The following is a 6,291-nucleotide window of genomic DNA, read 5'->3' as shown; positions in this document are numbered from 1 at the left end:
GGGGATTTGTCAATCTTCTTTTGCAGAAGTTGTCTGACCCTGCATGAGGGAGGCCAAGTAACATTCAACTTCTTCATGTGTTATGCCTCCTGATTAAGTGTCTGATTTAACTAAGCAATTTCTGACCAAATTTCAAGCTCTCCCTTATGTACTGTTTTCGATTTTCTGACAGCCTCTGCAATTGGATGCACAGGGAAAGTCAGTCTGTCTCTGGAGCGGTGAAATCGTGAATTCACTTTGAATATGGGGAATTCATAATAGCTGCTTGGAAACAATTGACTTTTCCAAACATACTCCCTCCGAGCTGGCCCACTCACCCCCTCTCTTTTGTTAATAGGCCACTTATTGGGCTTTTCAGCCATATAAAGCTTTTATATGATCTATATAAGCTGACTCAATTGCTGCTGTTTATTTATTATGATTGCATTCAAATTGCCACGGAGATCCAATAGTGACTTGGCAAAGGGCACTCAAAGACAATGTTACAATATTGTTTTCAGGAAGGCAGCGGGCCTGCATTACAAAGTGGAGGCAACCAAAGGGAAGGTACGGTCCTGCTGACCAGAGTGGCTGGAGTATAATGGGGAGCCTACACTGAGTTGCTCAGTTAAGTGTCTATTTAGGGTAAGTGCTCCTAGAGGCAAGCAGCTGAGAATCCTCCTGAGTGTTGTATAGCACTTGTAGGATTGACTTAAGGAAAATATGCTGCATTTCCTATACCAAAATAACACTCCCAACCCATACTCGATGTTTTTTCCAGCAATAGTGATGGTTTTGCTGTGATCTAGCTACATACCCCCTCATCCAATCCCCGTTGGGATCAGTGGCCAAGGACCGCGTGAAATAAAAATGAGCCGCATGGCTGTGCACTGGTCAGCCTCACATTCTAAGCAGCCATCTACAAGCAGGGTCCACCTACACCAAAACCCAATGCTCTGTGAAAGGGCTTTGCTAAGAGTATATGAGCTGGGTCATCATAGTTCATTCATTCAGCAAAGATTTATTGAGCTTATAATATATGCCAGTCCTGGGCTAGGTACGCCCCGCCCTGCCCCCATCCTTAGTGACTGGGGATTAGGAGTGGCTGGTAGTAACTGCAAAGAACTGTAGGATCTAGCCGCTGTCTTCATGGAGCTCAGTCTAGTGGAGTGGGTGAGCGGGGACAGACACACAGAACCGCCCGGAGTAACATCACCTGGCAAGTGAGCAGAGTTGACTGCTCGCTCCTCTGCTCTAGCAAGGTATTACTAAATGGGCCACGTTAACATTTTCAGGTGCAGAACCAACATGTCAGCACGTCCCCTGTCCTCAGAGTCATGTCTTTGTCAGGAGGAAGGAAGGAGGACAGTCAGCTATTTGAGGAAGCAAACACTCCGTTCATTGTTTTAGGGGTAGCTAATATCTTTCCATCAGAGAAGGCAAGGCATCCCAGTTCTTCTCTTGGGCTTTTTGGAGGAAAAGATACTGTAGGGAAGAAGTATTTCTGCCCAGGGGGATGAGAGTACCAACAGAGAGGCTCGGGAGGAGAGTGGGCAGCCCCAGCAGGGAGACGGCAGCCTTCGGGGGGTGACGGCACGGGGGAGAGCCAGGGCACAATCTGCTCCATGGAGAAATGCAGGAAGCGGGCCGTCTGTGTGCAGAGTGGCGGGGAGCCAGGCAGGCGCAGGGAATCTTCAAGGGGATAAATACTAAGAGATTTCCATCCCTTTTGGGACGAGTGCCAGGGAAGGAGGGCAGGATTCCAGGGAACACAGCCAGGACAGGGTTATTATAATCCCTAGGAGGATTCATTTGCCAGCTACTAAAGCGAAAGCAAAGCAGCACCCTGAAATGGAGACTAGCTATTTCGGAGCAATTAGCCATTGGTGCCTGCTGCGGTCTTTGGAGAATCTCCAGAAGCCAGCAGGGTAAGAAGGAGGGCAGGAAGCTGTGGCCTGCTGCCGGAGTGATAGCTCCGTCCTTGGCACCTCTTCTACCTGACGGCTCACTGGGAGGGCAACGCCACACCCGACTGTCCCAGGGGCTCCTGCTCCCACAGGGCCCACATCCTGTCCTCAGGACGACCCCAGGCCATCATCTCCTCCATCCACAGGACACTCCCCACTGCCCCAAAGTGTGACATCCAGGAGGTTGGACTGGGCCGGATGCTCTTGCTCACACCAGGTGTTCTTAGCCTGGGACCCAGGGACACTTGAGGAAATTTGAGGGACAGTGAATCACCAGAATTTTTTTATAAAAAACAGAAAGGCTAAAGAGGACATTACTCCTCCCATGCTGTCATTAATGTGCTATTGAAGTGCACCTCCCAGCATAGTTTCTTTAAGAAGAATCAGCAAGACCTGGACATGCTGGGGGTAAAGGCAGGATGGGAGTACACTTTGCACTTAAAATCATTAGGTCATTGCTCAGTAAAGGAATAGCCTCTGGTTTCTCTCCCTCCCCACATACTGCCTGTTCTGGAAATTTTCCAGACTCTGGTCTTACTGACTTCTATGCCTTGGGGTTTCTTTTTGGCGTCCTGGGGCTTGGAGCTCCTGGTAACAGCTCTAGCCCATTTCCCTTGGTTGATGCCCCTGCATAATCCTGGGGTACGTCTTGTGTCCACTGCCCTGCTTTTCCCAAGGCCTTCTTCTGGGCTGTGGCCACTCCCTGGAAATAAACCCATTGGCGTAGAAAGAGACTAGGTGCCATTACAGTTGAATAAAACAGGAACAAACTTCCAACTTCATGAAACAAGAGAGGTGGTGTGTGTTTTCTTTAGTCTCAGGACAAACTGATCAGGAGGGAAGTGCTCTACGTGACCGTACAGATGGACACCAAGGAGGGCAGAGATGGGATAAACAGGGTACAGCAATGAACTATCATACTGATGCCAAGTGCAAAGGCAGGAGTCCCCAGCAACTCTTGAAGCAAGGTTCTCTTTTGTGCATTGAAAAATAACTTTTGAACTCTTCATTTGGTGCCCTGACCATTCTAGGTTCTGGTCATCTTCCCATGCCACTCACTGTCAGCCACCTCCCCAAAAGAGGCCTGACCATAGCGAGGGTCATGCTCCAAGCTAAGAAGAGATATATTTCACACTGTATTTTTCCAGATATTTTTGTGATAGGATCATTGTGGTAGATTAGGGTCTTACCAGCCTGAAGTCGAATTGGAATCACCTTTTGAGGAATCACATCTCTGTGGACGTCTGTCTGCTGAGGTTACTCTGTTACTTGGAGGTAACAGACAAGAAAGACCAGGATCCCAACAATATTCTGCAGGAAGCAGCCCCAGCAAGCTCTGTGCTGGATGCTCAAGTGGGTAAGAGAGAAGAGATCGCAGAATACCACAGAGGAGATTGGCTGGCTAATCCCCAAAAGCCTTCACCATAGGAGTCTTTGCTCCAACTATTCAAGATGTAACTGATTTCCCTGCAATTCTCCTCTTCCCTGACAGGACAGGTAGAGAGCTGGTGACGTCTGGCACACATAGCTCAGTGGATTCTGGGTGTTTCTCTGTGCTGTCCAGCCTCTCTGAGATTGTATGAGGAGAGAGAAGTGGGGAAGGGAGAGGCGTGACCTTGCTTCACAGGACTCCTACGGACTCACTGTGACATCCACAGGAAGTCGTAACTGACCCCCATTTTTCTGACCCCTGTAGGAAGCAGTAACTCTGCAGGTGACCCAATCTCCCAGTCAAGGGTGTGTGTTTCTTCACCTTCACAATCATGTTTTACAAGGAAACACATTTTAAAAAGTTGGTATTTCTGAAGCACCCACCCTCTGAAAGGCAACCCAGGGAAAGGCAGTTTGAGATTAAACGTGTGTTTTTAAGGCTTGAGGTGGAGGTTTTAAGGCAAAGAGGTTTCAAACGTGTGTTTTTAAGGCTTGAGGTGGAGGTCTTAAGCCTTAAAAACACACATTAAACGTGTGTTTTTAAGGCTTGAGGTGGAGGTCTTAAGGCAAAGAGGTTTCAAAGGAGGACTAGCACCACAGCCTAGGTGCTAGTCCTCCTTTGAAACCTCTTTGCCTTAAGACCAGGTCACTCCCCCACTGTACCTAGACACATCCTACATGTAGCAGTACTCTTTCTTTCTTTCTTTCTTTTCTTTCTTTCTTTCTTTCTTTCTTTCTTTCTTTCTTTCTTTCTTTCTTTCTTTCTTTCTTTCTTTCTTTCTTTCTTTCTTTCCTTCCTTCCTTCCTTCCTTCCTTCCTTCCTTTTTTTTTCTTCCTTCCTTCCTTCTTTCTTTCTTTCTTTCTTTCTTTCTTTCTTTCTTTCTTTCTTTTTAAGATTTATTTATTTTAGAGAGAGATAGAGAGAGAGAGTGAGTGAGTGCACAGGGGTGGGGAGGGGCAGAGGGAGACAGAGAGAGAAGCTCAAGCAGACTCCAGGCTGAGAAGGGAGCCCCACTGGGGGCTCAATCTCACCACCCTGAGATCACGATCTGAGCTGAAACCAAGCGTCCAAGGCTTAACAGACCGCGTCACCCAGGCGCTCCAGCAGTACTCTTTCTTGTGCATTGAGCCTTGCATCAACCTTGGGACCCTAGCCTCCTGGGTTCAGAGGCTTTGCCCCCGCAAATGGCCAAGTGCAGGGCCCTGAGGGAGTCAACAGGCTAGCAGGGTGGAAACAGGGGTAAGTAATTCCTTGGTCCTTCTCTCCTCCTCCATATGCTTCCCCTTCTCCCCAAATCCCTAACATTGAAGTATAAGTCAAAAAGATGATAAAGGGATACCACAGGCTATAGGGGAAGGAAAGATGGAAGACCTTCTGGTACACACGTGATCAAGTCTCCCTGTGTTTATGGTAGTATCCGCTGGTTGGCTGGAGGAGTGCTGATCTCCTCCCTGGGTCATTGCCAATTCACCTGTGGTAACTTCTCTGCCAGAGTCATAATCAAAAGATGACTTTGGGCTCAGGAGCCTAAGATCGTGCATCCCCTCCTCAGGCTGCGAGTGAAGCACAGCTGCCGAAAGCCCCTGTGAACATTGGCCTTGCCGCAGGCTGGTCAGGTTAGGGAAAAGGGTCGCAAGGCCCAGCCCCGTGCCAGGGAGGCAGCAGGCTGCGGGATCTGGGGAAGGACCAGAGTGTGGGGCCGCCCCGGGCTCCCGGCCTGCGCTGCAGCCACCGGCCAGCAGGGGGCGTCCGCTAATGAGAGGGAACCTGTTGGCAGGTGCAGCGGAGCCCCAGAGGATCGCGGACAGGCGCTGACAGCGCGCAGGACCCGAGCCAGAGGGTAAAAAGGACTTGGAGAATTCAGAGAGGAGACTGGCGTGCAACAAAGAGGCTTGCGAGGCTGACAGGAAGTTGGTAGCCAACACAGGCGCAATCTGCCGGCCTCAGGGGGGAGATGGGGGTCTGGCTGTCCCGGTGTGTGGCTGCACCATCTGAACATCTTGATTTGCTGCTAATTGAGCAGCCTGACACCAGCGCGAGCACGTGACCCACACGCAGCTGAGACCAGAGACTCTCGCTCCCCTGGCTCACTGGGGAGCAGGGAGAACCAACTGCCGCAGGCTGCCGAGAAAGCTGGCCGTGCCAGGGAGAGCGGGCCGGGCTGGGCCTGCGAGCCAGCCCCGATCCAAGGGGCTTGGCGGCGGTCCCGCGGAAGGCCTGGCTGCCGGGCTCCACTTCGCCACACGAGCCCTCCAGCTGGCAGGACGGGCATCTTCTGAGTCATGATAGTGATAATGGCACCAGCCTGCATTCGGGGCTCGGCGCGTGCAGCCTCAAATGCTGCCTTGCTCCGTGCTCTGGACAACTTCACATGGTGCAGGTTATCCCCATCTTAGGGATGATGAAACCCGGGATTTAGGAGGGTTAGGTAAGTGGGTGACAGCTAACAAGTAGCAAGGCGGGGATGTGACCCCAGGGGTACTCGGCTCCAGAGTTTACGCTTGAGAGCTGCAGATAGCGTAATCTGGAAATTTTTTTCCCCTCCTTCTATCATTTGCTTATTTCATTTACCCATAATGTCCTCCGGTTCATCCAGGTTGTGAATATGCAGGATTTTCTTCTTTTTAAAGACTGTATAATATTCCACTGCGTGTATATGTCACCTGTTCTTTATCCATCCAAACGTTTAGGTCGTTTCTGCATCTTGGCTATGGTCAACATAGAATGTAGATATCTTTTTGAGCTGCTGATTTCAATCGTCTTGGATAAATACCCAGAGGGGAGATTGTAGGATCATTTGGCAGCTCTAGATTCCACTTCTATGAGTATTCTAAAATAGTCAAACTCACAGAAACACAGAACAGACTGGTGGTTGCCAGTCACTGGGGAAGGGGGCAGAGGGGGAAGTTGCTA

The sequence above is a fragment of the Eumetopias jubatus genome, unplaced genomic scaffold, assembly GCF_037043125.1.
Source record: "Eumetopias jubatus isolate StellerSeaLion01/CBP00866 unplaced genomic scaffold, mEumJub1_p1.0 scaffold_13, whole genome shotgun sequence".
Lineage (NCBI taxonomy): Eukaryota > Metazoa > Chordata > Mammalia > Carnivora > Otariidae > Eumetopias > Eumetopias jubatus.
Note: the sequence above shows the minus strand (reverse complement) of the source record.